This window comes from Salvelinus sp. IW2-2015, linkage group LG14, assembly GCF_002910315.2.
Source record: "Salvelinus sp. IW2-2015 linkage group LG14, ASM291031v2, whole genome shotgun sequence".
Classification (NCBI taxonomy): domain Eukaryota; kingdom Metazoa; phylum Chordata; class Actinopteri; order Salmoniformes; family Salmonidae; genus Salvelinus; species Salvelinus sp. IW2-2015.
Genome location: NC_036854.1, coordinates 23,669,594 through 23,685,198, shown reverse-complemented (window position 1 = coordinate 23,685,198; position 15,605 = coordinate 23,669,594). Strand labels below are relative to the sequence as shown.

General features: G+C 42.1%; 1 pseudogene; it reads left to right on the top strand.

The window, feature by feature from the left end:
* The first annotated feature begins 351 nt into the window (after positions 1–351).
* LOC111972972 (uncharacterized) lies at positions 352–15,063 on the top strand (annotated as a pseudogene).
* The last annotated feature ends 542 nt before the right edge of the window (positions 15,064–15,605 follow it).

Genomic DNA, 15,605 nt, shown 5'->3' with positions numbered 1-15,605 from the left:
CTACCGGAGCCACTTGTGTGGGTTGTAGACTCCGTCTCATGCTACCACTAGAGTGAAAGCACCGCCAGCATTCAAAAGTGACCAAAACATCAGCCAGGAAGCATAGGAACTGAGAAGTGGTCTGTGGTCACCACCTGCAGAATCACTCCTTTATTGGGGGTGTCTTGCTAATTGCCTATAATTTCCACCTTTTGTCTATTCCATTTGCACAACAGCATGTGAAATTTATTGTCAATCAGTGTTGCTTCCTAAGTGGACAGTTTGATTTCACAGAAGTGTGATTGACTTGGAGTTACATTGTGTTGTTTAAGTGTTCCCTTTATTTTTTTGAGCAGTGTATATATTTTTTGGTTTTTAACTAACCTTTCCCATTCCAGACGACCTGAATGCCTTGGTAACGTTATTCGTTTGAGTGTCGCACCTCTTTTTGAAGAGGTTGACGCTGTCTTTAGTGAGTTTGTCTCTTATGATTCTCCTTTCATAATTCATGGATTGATATTGTTTGTCAACTATTGTGTTCACACCATCTCCATCCCTTCCAGATGACACACAAATCATAAACCTGACGCCTGGCCTTGCTACTCAGTGTGGATTCAGCTTTAAATWTGACCCMATGGGGAATGCCATGTTTTTTGCTTCTCTTCAAAACTGCTTTTCCCAAAACATGGTAACCCTAAGCACTGTAGTGTTTGCCTTTCAGTGTCACTGCATTTGCAACCCATAATGTAGCAACGTCATTTTATTTAACCTTTGACATGGAGTCATGCTGAGAMCAGGCTCWYTTACAGATGAGCCCTGTATACACAAAGWTACMAGTCAATATTTGCATCACTAGATGAAAAATGTAATCATTGAAAACAAAYRCRTTCTTCAGTAAAAAGGTCCTCAATAAGCCTGAGTTGCTAATTCATACAATTTTAGAGCATGGAGGTTATTAGAAGTACGGTGCCAGAAACATTTAAGCAGTTTTACCACCCCTGGGTCTGCTATCTCTTACCTCTAAGTTAACGATGACGTAAGGTACAGCAGAAGTTTATGGAGGGCTTTCAGAGGGCCAGCCAACTTTCTGATACAGACTGCAGTGATGTGTACTACTGAGCTCTTCTCCTGTAGTGTGGCTTCAATACAGTGGCAGCTGCATTCATATAGGCAATTTTGCCACAGTCTATAGGTCATGAAGGTCAACTGAATTATTTGTTTTCTGCTATATAATGAAAGGCTTTAATWATTTTTTTCCTTCCCCCTTCATTTTAGGATGATAAGATGTTCAGCTTGGTCATGCAGTTCAGGCTGCCAGGAAACCACATGACTGAAGACCCTGTGTATAGAGTAGGCAAAACATGTAGCTACACCCCCTGGACCTCCCGAGAGATTCTGTGCGACCGCAACTACATGGAGGCAAGTGAGCAGAGCATGCCCCAAAGGACATGTTTACAGTCGAGCTTGTCGTACTGCCTGTATAAATGATCTGTCTAGAGCTACAACTGTCCAGTGTTTCATTTCTTCTGCTTCTGTGACACAACGTAGAGGTTCTTGACTCTCTCTCAATTCAATACTCCTTAATTTAAGGAGGCGAGTGGACAGATTGAGAACTGGCCCTTGATTTCATATTGTATGGGAGGGAGAAAATGCATAGGGAATAATGGCCTTCTCTAGGTGTCTGTTAGAAGGACTCTTTCAGACATCCAAACCGTCCCTGAACAGCCCACTGGAGGCCCGAAAGCAAGGAGCGGCAACTTCCGGAGAGGAGCTGAGGTAGCCATATTTCAGTTTCTGTAATTTCACTACAGGATGGCGCTAAACAAAATGTGCATTTGTTGACAATTTGTTTAATTCCTGTTTCCATTTCCTGAGGCAGGCTGTTGCTTCAGGATACAAAATGACTGCAGTCGTCTTTAGTCCTAGCAAGAAGGTCATGAGTGTGGATGAGGTCCAAAGAAAGGGCTATGCAATAGCCAACACTCCCACACGGCTGGTGTTAAGAAGCCCTCAATGCAGAGGAGACATACCTCYAGAATGTAAGCTGACTTTCTCCACTTCCTCCATGAACTGGGTCATGTTCAGTAGAGCAAAAAAAATTGGAAATGTGGCCCTACCTGAACTCAGCAACATTGTTAATACGGTGTGCCCTACTGAACACGGCCCTGGTGTGGTTGCCCCCTGAACAGGTAGCTGGGGTTCCGATGCGGGTGCTCTCAACCTCAACCTTCTTTGAGCAGAAGTGGCTGGTTACTCGAGTAGATGCCACGGCTGTTTGTCCAACACCAGGTTGAGTGTGAAATAATGGACTAACTTGGCAAATTAAGATCCTATGAACCCAGTTCTTAATTGGCTCCAGACAAGACTTTGATTTGTGTTCAGTTGGGGAAATGTTTTGGGATGAACTTTTTCCAAATAATGGCACATTTGTTTTCAGTTGCAAAATGTTCTGTTATGATGTGCACTTGGCTTCTTGTTTCACTGCAGGGGCAGTGGCCTTTACTCCAGAAGTGATCACCTGGTACATGCCCAAGCACATCGACCCACTTTTCTCCTCTGATGCCTTCACCATGTTGGAGGTGTACATGGGAATTGACGCTAAGAGGCTGGACACTGAGGAAATGGCTGCCAGAAACTACTCGGTTTTAGTCACAGAGGCTCATATTATTGTTGAAATTCCGGTGGGGCGGTTGGCGGCTTTTTCAAGGTCTGCGTTGGATGAGTAAAATGTTCCTGTTTAATTTGTAAATCAAATCTTATTTGTAGAGCCTTTACTGCAGCAGTTGTCAGTGCTTTGCGTAACCTTTGCCATCTTTCATGGGTAAACTCCTAGAATTGTTGTCTTGTGTAAAATGTTTCTTATTGAGCAATTGTCTGCTTAATCAGGCTAATATACAATGGATTGGTGGGTGTGTATACAGCCTGACACATTGGATTGCAAATAGTGTGAATGTTGCATAAAATGACACTTAAACATACTCTACCGCTTGTCTTTGCAGTTTGTCCTTCAGCCGCTTGAAATTTGAGACCAAATATCCACTAAAGTATTGTTTACCTGACTTTTTAGGGAGCCGGTAGCTTTGCCACTCAACTGAATGCAAGCAACGTTCGCTTACTGTTTACATATTGTGCAAGTGTTTACTTTGCGTGTCGGTTGCTTTGAAGAAATGCAAGTTGACAACCATATGCCTACCAGCTCTCTAAAGTCGGGTAAGCCGATATTTTGTCTTAAATTACGAGCGCTGAAGGACAAACCACACAGATAACCGGTAGAGTAACATTCTGGCTTGTAAGGAACATTTAGCTGTTTTTGCACTCCACTTGTGTATTACAGCCTGAATGATTCACTCGTCTCCCTTTACAGAGCCATATTCAGGATGACCAGTACTTTGTCACTTACACCATTGAGCCCATGCTTGAGTTGCTGTGGATCGAGGGGTCGCACACGAGGACACCAGCTACAAAGTCCTCTTCCTTCACAACACCTCGATGGCCAGGCCTCCACAAGTTCGCAACTGTGAGTCTGGTTTAGTTAAATAGTGCCTATGGTAATTTGGGATCCCTGGGTTGTTCATTAGGCACAAAACAGAAGAAAATGTACTGAAACGGGGAGGCAATAACAAATGTCCATTTTCGACTTCCATTTTACCGCATTTCAAAATGTTTTTTTGTTTGCCAATGAACAGACACGCTTAGACACAGTTCCTGAGCAGGCAGTGTTTGTGCTTGAGTTGGGGACTTCAACCTTGATGTGGAGCTGCTGAACATCACCTTTCCCACCATGGTGCTAACTGTTGCAGAGTGCAACGCCAGAGGCTTCAATGTTCAGGAGCAGAGATCTCTGGACAACACCTTGAAGACCTTCAGGATGGAGGTGCCCTTCTCAGACCCGGTGGTCTTTAAGGAGGTGTGTTTTTTGTAAATGCAAGGCCACACGCAGTGATTTGTACATGCCCTAATAAGTGGGCCACCAACAAAATATAAATAATGGCGCAATGTACTTTGTATCCCTCATTTACTCAAGTGTTCCCATTATTTGGCAGTTGTATGCATTCACTTGCCAATAGTGCTTGATTAGAGGAATGAGTGCAACATTACTTTAAGTATATAGTTTGTTTTAATAGTCCCCATATGTACTTAGTTGTCACTTGATGTTGAATAGAGTTCTGTTACAACAATAATGCTATCAATTGACCAATGCGTTTAACTTCACTACAGAGAAGGGCGGAACAAGGTGTCACAACCTTCACTCTTCAGCTGATCTACGGCCTGGTCGTCTTTCCAGAGTTCGCTCCTTTCTCTCACTCTGCTGTTGTGGACGCTGTACTGCTGGACATTGGTATGTCTCTGCACTACGCCAAACTACTGTTGAATGGCTTCCTCTCGTTAATGATTGCAGTGAAAGCCCAACTAGCCATACTGTAGGTTTTACCTATGCGGTCTCTCTACAAAGAAAATGTTAAGCTTTAGAGTATTTGGACCTAGTGTCCTGTTCCTGATTTGCCAGGATCATGTTTATTCAGTCCCACCGTAGCAAAACATTTTTGCAACTGAAAAGAGGTTTTCTCCTGGACAAGTTCAAGTGTACCTTCTTGTTTTTTGTGCTTAATGAACACAACCCTGTTTGTCCTTGTAGTGCCACCCTCAGTCACTGGCAACTGTGATCAGGAGAACTTTCACATCACTGTGGACTACAGGAACCAAGATCCCTTTTTCGTGGTCTTGGTTGGCAAGCGGCTGCTTAACCATGAGCTTGCTCACAGTATTTAACAGAGGGCGACGCAGACTTCACCATCAGTTGCCCTTCTCTTCGCCGGACGCAGTGTTGAGGTACGATGCTCTCCCAAAACATGTTAACCTAAATTGCTGCAGCTAGCCTTTCCTTACCCTGTATACATGCATGCTAATGAACTCCCATTGGTTCCCAGTCGGTTCACCCGTCCTCTGTCAGGAGCAGACTGGATGTGGCTCTGTTGAATCCTTACAACAACATGACCATCAAATACTTTTCCCTGGCTTGCAGCTTCCTCAAAACGCTGACTGGTTGGTTCTCAAACAATTACTTCCGATAAATAGTCGTTTGACATGKTTACCTAACCTGGGTTCCTTGCAAATACTGTGAGTCTAATAGTAGTGCCAGATGGGCATGGTTTGCACTTTTGGTGCTATTCCATTGGTTCTACTGTGCTCAATGAAGTGTAACACATACAGAACCCAGGTCTGATGGCTACCTGTCTTTTGCTCCCCCACCCCCAAGAGTGTTTCTCTAACGGAACGATGACTGCGCTGGCGGTCAAGGTGGAGTCTGCTCCCAGTCTGAACCCCGGTCAGCTGACCCTGAGCGACCCCGCCTGTGGTCCCACCTACAGCGACGATCGCTTCGCCTACTTCCACTTCACTGTCAACTCCTGTGGCACCACCAGGAAGGTAAAATGACTATTACCCTGAGGTGATGGGTACTGTGTATTTACGGACTGTTTGCTTCTGCAGGCTGTAATAAGTCAATTCCCCTCTACTACATAGTTTATCAACAATGTCATGCTGTATGAGAACGAAATCTCCTTGCCAGATGAACTTGAGGTGAAGCTGAATGGCACGACGTCTTCAGAGGAGGAATATCAGTAAGTGCATTACGCATCACAATTGTAGCTGTTAGATTTTATAGGTTTTTTCTTCACCAATTGCTCAATACTTTAACTTTGTATACAGGGAAAATGTGCCTCTACTACCAGTGTGTCCACTCAACTGCTTGAAGTTTTCCCTACATCCCTCTTTTTAGGTTAAAGGTTTCCTGCTACTATGTGGTCAACATCACTCGCACATTGGCCTTCCTCACCAGGCCGCGTGACAACGAGCGTTTTGCCGAGACTGGGACGGGTCGACTAATGGTCAGAATGAGACTCGCTCAGGGTAAGCGTGCACAAATTCAGAATTTCAACTTGGCCTCTAAATTCTAATCACTCCTGATGATCTGGAAATGGAATATAGAATCTTGGAAGGTGTACTTTACAAAACCATTCCCAAAAATGAAGCCTTATGATATATTACCCTTGTGTTCTGAGATCTTACAGTGTGGCTATGGAGTAACGGTGAGGAGCTGATTTGGGAATTTGTCAGAAGCCTCTGGTGGGGGGGGGGGGCACAACAGGATATGATAAACGTGTGTTAATGGACAAGTTGAGATGGTACCTCGCTGTTTTGTGCCCACCGGTTGTCTCGTTCTGTGTTCCAGACGCCTCGTATAACACGTTCCACCAGGAGGAGGACTATCCAGTGGTGAGGTACCTGAGACAGCCTCTGCACTTTGAGGTGGAGCTGACCAGGTCCTCTGACCCAAGGTAGCGCGGTGCTTGACCACTGCTGGGCCACCCTCAACGAGGACCGTGACTCCCGACCCCGGTGGAATCTCATCATTAATGGGTAACTTGTTGTTTTTTGGCCTAAACAAGTGTTATTCCACAGGTGTGGTTCCTGAGTAATTAGCAACCTATCATGCTTGGCTGGCCATCTACTTTGACTACCGTGGCTATGCCCCCATCCATAGGTCTGAGGTCACAATGGTTTGAGCTTAAAAACGATGTGAGCCTTATGCGGTCTGTCAGCAGATCTCCAGCAAATGAACACTTCTTGGATTCTGGCGCGTACATCACATGTTTGTTATCACTGAGTGGCCCTGCAGCGTAGCATTGGAACAGAACGTATGATGCAAACAAACGACTTACTTTTAACTGCCTGTCTGAAAACCACAATTTCTGGAGACCACCCCACACATAATTGCATCACCTGCATGCTTATATAAAGTAGATAGTAGATCTTAAATATCATTAAATGCACAAGTCCAAGCAACCAATGAAAGACTACAATCTTGTGAAATAAACCCACCATTTCTCAGATCTTTAAAAGTGTTACAGGGAAGACAAAATACTGTATTATTAGACTAAAACCGGTTATGTCAAAATTACACCACTATTCTAACTCCATCAGTTTCTTTACTCCTTCAGGTGCCTATCACCAATTCGGCTCAACTAAGATATTGATATCCACTACCAAGAACAACGCTCTTCAGATGACGAGTCTGATACATATTCATGGTTGAATAGAAGTTTTTGTTAGAAAAAAGTGCATATTAGTAGAAATCCACATGTTTACATTGCACCCACCATCAAAATCGACTAGAATCTACTAGAATGAGCAACGTGTATGACCAATTTACTCATCATAAAACCATATTCATAAAATAGACAAAGACATAGCAATGGAAAAGACCGGTTCTTTGTATTTCAGGACCATATTTCAGATATTTCTAATGCGTTTTTCAGGCGAAAACACAAAAATGAAATTAGCATATCCACATGAACATAACGTTCCCAGAGCATGATCCAGCCCAAGAGCGTTTCTTATAAACGTAATTCACCGCCAAAAATATAATTTTTCATCACTAACCTTCTCACAGAATTCTTCCTACGTATGAACACTCCTGTAACATATTTTACACGAAATATAACATAACCAGTTTGTTCGAAAGTGCCATATTTGCGTTACATAAACCGTGTTTAACAATAAAAAATACTAGGAAATCCCAAGCTTCAATAATGTCTTGACGTCATCTATCAGAGTATCAGTTTCAATTGAGAAGCTATATATCATTACTTGACTAAAAAATACAGGGTTACAGGAATCGAAAGAACAAATTAGTTTTTCTAAGCAACCGCGGATTTATCATTTTTAAAATTATCACTTACCTGTTTCAATGTACAGGGTTTGGCAAGTGAAGCTTAGTACCAAACAAACATGAGGCGAATGATGCGTTTAAAAATTTACGAGACAGAAACACAGTGTTTATCATATTAACTATTTTCTTTACTTGAGTGCTGTTCTTCCATCATGAATTCTTTGGGCAATGTATCCTTTCTAATGTTATAAACGTCTTTTGGTCGATAGATTCCTCGTCCTTTCGGAAATGTCCATCACCAAACGACTCCGACTCCACTAAACGTGTGTCCACTTTCCAGAACGCACAACAAAGAAATTCCTCAAAAATCGCACTAAACGGATAAAATTGAATAAAACGGTTCAAATTCACTACATTATGCATGTTTTTAAACAACAAAACGACTGAAACATTTGTACCCGGTATAAATACTTCGGTTAGAAAACGATTTGAACGAGACAAGGTCCGATGGGCCTTCAAGCTTGAAGGCGCCACCATTGGAGAAGAGTGGTCATCTGTACTTTTGGTCTCTTTGTAATGGCTGTGAACGTCCCACCTCGATTGTCATTTGAAAAACGCGATGACGTACAAAACCCAGAGAGCGTATGCTAGTGTGTCGGTTCTTCATAGCATTCACTGTGGCCTTTATTTTAACAGAACCCCAGATGCAGAGGTAAAAATTTCTTGAAATCTGAACCGTCATGAAAAGTGCTGTAGAATTGTAATCGTACCACCCCCCCTCTTCAGAGTACAAAAATTTCAACTCCTATAGAATACTAACTGTTTTCTATCCAATAATAACAATAATATGCTATGTACATGCAAGAATTGAGTACGAGGCAGTTAATTTGGAATGTAATAAAAAAATAATAATGCTAACAGCTCCCCCTAATTGACATAAGTTTAAACGCGCTATGTCTGAAAAAGCATCTAAACAATGTTTGTACTGATGAGAATAAAGGTCTTCACAACTTTATTCCACCTTTGCTTGTAAAATATATAAATGTTAATGCTATCATCTAGTCTAAATAACACTAGACTTGTTTTACATTGGCTCACCAGTGATGCGGTACAAGGAGCCATGTAAATCTAGTTTGGAAAATATGGCAGCCATGTTTGTCAAGCAAGAACTCCCTAATCCGTTCACTGCGCCCATTGCCTAGATCTTAACTTAGTTTGGCCACTTCAGCGTGTGACAAATCTTTGTACTTGTTAGGCGTACACATGACAAGTAGTTTACAATTAACAAATCAAAAAGCCAATTGTCACCTCCCCAAATACAAGCCTAGCTTAACCGTTGCACGAAAGCTAAACAGTTGCAAGATATAGATCAATCCATTAAGTCCTCGGGAAGGTATTGTGCGAGGAGATGCAGGAAAAATTACTTAGATGGGGATTTATCAACAATAAATGGAGGGGCAGACAGTTTTTCTAAGCTAAATACCCCTGAGGTACCATAGTTTACACTCTGATGCCGTGTTCAAATCAACTAAGGCTTGGAAGTCTTTGTCTTGAATGCACTGAAGTCATGGGGGTACTCCGAGATCCCAGGTGTCTTAAACACCATACGTCAGTTGAGTCTGACAGACCCTTACGTGATAACCCGACTGCATTGTATGGCGTTAGCTCATATTCGGTACCACCTTCAAAAGTGTTTTACACACGTGTCCATTACAATCTAGGCAAGAATCAGAATGCATGAAAAAAACGCTAAGTACATTATACTTACGGTATGCTACAGTAGAAAACGTTACACAGAAAATAAGGCACTTTGATAGGAATGCACGCATGTCCAGTTATTTGTAAGGAAGGCAATGTGGGCACCAGGCAATAAATGTGCCAGGGGGAAAGTTTGTGCAAGGCCTGTTCTGACTAGGTGTGCAAATGTCTGTATGCTTGAAGGAAAGTTTGTCTGGCTCATTCAAATTCTCAAAAAGAAATTGTCTGCAACAGTGAAATGGGCTACTTTGTTGAATGAATGAGGCAAACTTAGAAGTTGAAACGGCCTATAGAAAATTAGCAGGTTAGTGTGCCTTGGTTTGAGGTCAGCCGGGTTAACTGTCCACATTTTGGAACGGTGAGTGCATCTGACATCAGCGCGATAACATAAACTCCCGCTGGGGTGACTGTTGAAGATATTTGGAACTCGCGTGTGGAAAGGTTAACCTGTTTGGGCTGCAGGGCAGTATTGAGTAGCCAGATAAAAGGTGCCCATTTCAAACGGCCTCGTACTCATTCTTGCTCGTACAAATAGCATATTATTACTATTGGATGAAAAACACTCTAGTTTCTAAAACCGTTTGAATTATATCGTGAGTAAAACAGAACTCATTTGGCACAACTTCCTGACCAGGAAGTGGAAAATCTGAAATCGATGCTCTCTTCTAGGTCCTGCCTATAAATGGGCATGATACGTATTATATACATGCACGTCATACACCTTCCCCTGGATGTCAAGAGCTGTAGAGAAGAAAGAAATGGGTGTTTATCTTGGTCTGAGTTGAATAAATCGTCTTGGAATGACGTGTCACCCATTTCCTGTTTCAGGAAGGCGCGAGGTTGGACCTGGAATTCCTTCTGAAAAGCTTTCGTTATAGGCGACTACTATCTCCGCTTTGATTTTATTTGATACATGTGACAATATCATCATAAAGTGTGTTTTTCAATACAGTTTTATTAGATTTTGAAATTTATTCGGACGTTAGGCATGTTGTTGTGTGCCTTTGTTCAGAAAGGAGAGCTTCGCGCACTTGGCTAGTGGCTTGCTAATTCAAGAGGGGAAAAGACGTTCTAAATCCAAAAACGATTGTTCTTGCAAAAGGCACACTTGTACAACATTCTGATGGAAGATCAGCAAAAGTAGGACCCATTTTATGATATTTCATATCTGTCGAACTGTGTACTATTAGTTTTGCACCAGGTTTTGGCACTCGGTCGCCATAACGTAAGCCTATTGTGTAATGAAGTCATTTTAGAATTAACACGGCGATTGCATTAAGAACTAGTGTATCTATCATTTCCTATACAACATGTTTTTTTTAAGTTTTATGAATAGCTATTTGGGCAGAATATGTGTGTCAGAAAAAATTCCGACGTTTGGGAAAAAGTAGCTACGTAGCACAATATATAACCACTGATTTCAGCTCTAAATATGCACATTCGAACAAACATAAGTATTGTATAACCTGATGTTATAGGACTTTCATCTAATGAAGCTTATCAAGGTTAGTCAATATATACTTTTACTGGTTTGTTACGATCGCTAACTTTTGCTGCTGGGAAATGGCTGTGTTTCTGGCTATTGTGTAAGCTAATTATAACGCTATTAGTGTTTTGCTGTAAAACACTAATAATCGGAAATATGCTGGGAATCACAAGATGCCTGTCTTCTATTTGTCTTTTGTACACTATGTATTTTTCAGAAATGTTTTATGATGAGTATTTAGGTATTTGGTGTTGGTGTCTTAATTATTCTGTCTGCTTTCGGTGCAATTTCTGATTGTAGCTGCAAGTAACTATGATTTATACCTGAAATATGCAAATTTTGCAACAAAACATAGATTTATTGAATAACATGTTATAAGACTGTCATCTTGAGTTGTTTGTTTGGTAGTTTGGTTGTTCTTGGTAGTTAGGTTGGCTTTGCATGCTACCTGTGCTGGAAATGTTTGTCTTTTTGTATTTGTGGTGAGCTAACATAATATACGTGCTGTTTTCGCTGTAAAAACTTTAAAAAATCGGACATGTTTGCTGGATTCACAAGATGTGTACCTTCACTTTGCTGTATTGGACTTGTTAATGTGTGAAAGTTAAATATTTCCTAAAAAATATATTTGAATTTCGCGCCCTGCACTTGAAGTGGCTGTGTCATTTGTGGGCGGCCTCGGGCTTGCAGCAGAAGAAGTTAAGACACTATGTTGGCGTTACCTACACCTTTTTACTCATATGTATCCTTTTGGTTTTGCCTCCAGTTCAGTGTGTGCCGAACTGCTGGTCAGTCGAATGGAAATGGAGAGCGGCTGGCAAGCTTGGCTTGCCTTTCCGATTGGTTTCATACAACTGCTCTTAACACTGACTGAATACTTGTTGAATTCAGGCACAAGTGACCTCTTGTGTTTAAAACGGTTATGCGCTTAACATAATGGATGGTTCACACGCCTGTGCAGCATGGAAGTTGATGTTTGAAACTGAATAGGATCAGGTGACAGGATCCCTAGAAGTTGATGCCACTTTCAATGGAATTTCCTGTCCTAGAGGAATGCGCTAATTGGGAGTTGCTAAACATGAACAAATACCACGGTCAAGTGTAGCAGCATCTTGCTAACCTTATTTAGCTAGCTAATGTTCATATTTAAAAAAATGTCAGACACAGCTGGGTTTGTCATAAGCATTGATTTGGGTGAGCACTTTGCCACAGATGGACACCGCTGGCCTAATTTTTAACTTTGCCATCTTCTCAAGAATTTAAATTGGGTAACTATTGAAAGATTACTTATTTTTCCTACATTGTAATGGACACTGCAACCTTTGGTTGATTGGCTACAATGACTTTGCCCGTGATTATGCACGCTGCAAATGACATTTTATTTTGCGGGTGTCTTTTCAGTATCTGGATACATGTTACACCAAGCAGTGTAGTGAAGCAACTTTATTGGTCAAAACCATTTATTTGGGGGATCGGGTTTGCCAAATGCTATCAAATCACGCAATTTTACCATTTTTATGAAATGGTCGCAAAACCCCAAATTCGGCACCCCCTATTTTAATTTGCTCCATGTGGACACAAGGCTCATCTGTCACAGGAGTAACTTTGCAGCGGTTTATTAAATCAAATGTCATCCTGGTGGGGGTGGTAGCAGTTTGAAAAAACAGGCTGAAAATGTTTTGTAGGTCATAGGAAAAGACACCACATTCACATGGCTGTGCACGAAATGGGCAGTTCAGATTTGTCACTTCAGCTGCAACTATATCATACTTGGCTTACATCGTTGAGTAAAATCCTGTTTACTCGTGTGGAGAGATAAAACCTAAGAAAGCTCTGGCGTCGTCTCTTAATGTAACCTGGTCTTCAGATTTCACAAATCCCTTTTTTGCTGAATATCTGTCAGTTAAACAGTAAATGATAACCTCCAAAGATGCAAATGACAAAGTAGGCCTAAACTGTCATGCGTAGGTTACCTTTTTCGTAGTAGTGATCCCTGTCTCCTCCACCAAAGCTCCTGGCACTCGTGTGAATCTGATCATGGGTCTGTAAAATTTTAATGTTTGTTTGTGAGCCCTTCTATTGTCCAGACAGCCCCGGCCAAAAAGAATTGCCTTCTGGCCGCATACATGGAAATCTTAATTAAAAAATGAGCTTATTTTGAATTATTCTTGAGACTCCGTGTCTATTCCGGCAACTTTGGTTAAACCACGGTAATTGATCAATATTCAGGTCGCTTGCGCTGTTTGACCATTCGGATCATTTAGAACTTTAAGAACCATTTAAGAGGGACGTCTCACACATGAGAATGCATCATGTCAATGTAATTGAATATACATGTTGGACATACGACGTGACATTTGACATCCGTCATTTAACTAGCTATAAAACTTTGCAGTAGACAAATAATATGTTGATGAGAAATGCTACATTGCTAGTATGACCCTCGACAAATTAAATGCATTTTTTTTTAAATAGCAGCCCAATTTCTGTTTTTTTAAATAAATAAAAATGCTAAATCAGATTTTTTCCAGGTCCTGATGGGCCAAAAGATCAGAAATTAAAACCAACAAACTACTGTCGTGACTTTGAATTATCTGAGGACTGTTTAATTGTTACCCCGGACTCCCTAAAGTATGCAAATCACATTTTAGGAATTTGGCCAGGGCCAGATCAGTGGGCCGAGGAGCGAACACAGGTCTCCTTACAAATCAGTCTATCACACAACCGACCCGTTCAAAACCGCTAGTAACCGGTAGTCGAAAATCCCCTATTAACATTGCCTAAGCAAGTACCCAAACCCTTAATCTAACGAACCCATTACCATCCGACCTATCCTCCACCGCTCCCCAAGCCCTGCCCAAGGAACTGGCCCAAGCCGCTCTATGCATTCAAGTACCTATACAAATTTGGTTAAAGTACCTTTCATAGTCTCTATACACACGAAGGTACCATCGGTAGCCGAGGCCACTGACCGCACCAATATACCGCCTCACTCGTTGCCCGATGTCTCCCGCCCACCCCTGGCTCCATTAAGGACACTAGTCCCGTTGTCTTACATTTCTCCCCTGTGTCCAGATGAGAATCTATTCTCTATGGATCGCCCGCCGTCTTGGAACGTAGGTAGTTGGGGCGTCTTTCTCGCCTGCTGCTATTGCGACTCTCCTCTGACGGTCACTATACGCCCTGCCTGTTGGCGTCGTGTGCTACCCAAGAATGACTATCTTATGAGGGAAGACGATTCAGGAATGGGATATTTGCGGCTTCCAACATTCATTCTGGTAGAGGAAGGGCTAAATTCAACCCTGTCCCGCTGATTCCCTCCAAGAGTGGCAGGTGCAATCGACGATTAGTAAGGAATCGTCTTGATACCTAGTGCTCAGACATGATGGTCCCACTGAAGTTAGCTTTTCTAGGTACTTGGCTCAAACAGCTAATCGTGTACACCAGTGACTTGTCTTCTGAGGGGTGTTTTACTCCCTCGTGTTGGTATCAGTCGGACCACTTGACATGAGCTGCAGCTCGCCGTCCTTAGGAAGGGCGTTTAGAAAGTCCAACCATTTCAAACCTGTAGCTAGCGACTCACGTTTTCTGGTCTAAGTGTTAATTTCAGTTACCAACCTTATGCACTCTGGCGCGCGGGGACGGTTTTGACACGCTCTCTGATGTCATCCGTGCGATGGCACTTACTATGCACATTTTCTAGGAGTTTCTCTAATACGTTCAAAAGTGAATACTGGAACAATATTTCTAACATAAGACTGGTCAGATAGAAAAAGAATGTCATGTTGATTCTTATTTTGTGATTTTTAAAAAGGAATACTGAACTAGAAAAGTGCTCACACTACAGGTAGAAAGTCTTCGAGCCTTACATTGTATATGAAAATGTTGGGTTTTTCAAGACCGAGGTGAATTATAGAGGTAGGTTTGGAGAAGATTAGGCGGGAACAAAGACAATTCCTTTAGTTCATACTGAGAGGGAGAAAGAACCCACTTCTCCTGTCATTTACAACACGGTGTGAATTGATCTGATCCTCACGAGTGCAGTCATGACACCACCATAGACTTCGTACACAAGGCGGTTGGGGTTTTACAGTGTTTTCTTGTTCCTAACTTAGTCCCCTCTCTCTACACTGGCAGTTGTGAGAACCCGGAGGATCCCTACGTGTAGTCTTCCAACCACTCCGAGAGTGTAGCTGAACGCCAGGAGTGTCGCACTATCCCGCCCTCTACGTCCAAGCGCTTAGTCTCATATCTGTAGTCTTCATTCCCCTTGCCGAGAAGTTTGAGAGCTTGCAGGTCCTTTTTGATGCTGAACTGCCCAAAAAGTGGCCAGGTAACAAAGTCTCACCACAAACAATCTTTATAGGTTAATTTTGTGATGGCCAATCATCCCTTTTTTATAAATGTATCTGAACACATCAAATCTTTGATTTCCTAGGTCTTTGTCCATTGTGATGTGGTAATCTGTTAGACGCCAGTATCCCTTGCTGGCGGCCTGTAGTGACAGAATGTTGAATCGGGACAACCCGAAAAGAGGTAGTCTTGTTTTATGCTTTTCAGACTGTCAGACCATTATACAACTTAATAGTTCTCTCTCTCTCAACAGGTCAACGACATGCAAAGACCTCTTTGAGGAGCGTCATTTCTATTTTCTTCTGGATACATTCTTTGGTGTAATGGTCTTGTTCTAACATGTCAAAATAAAGTGTT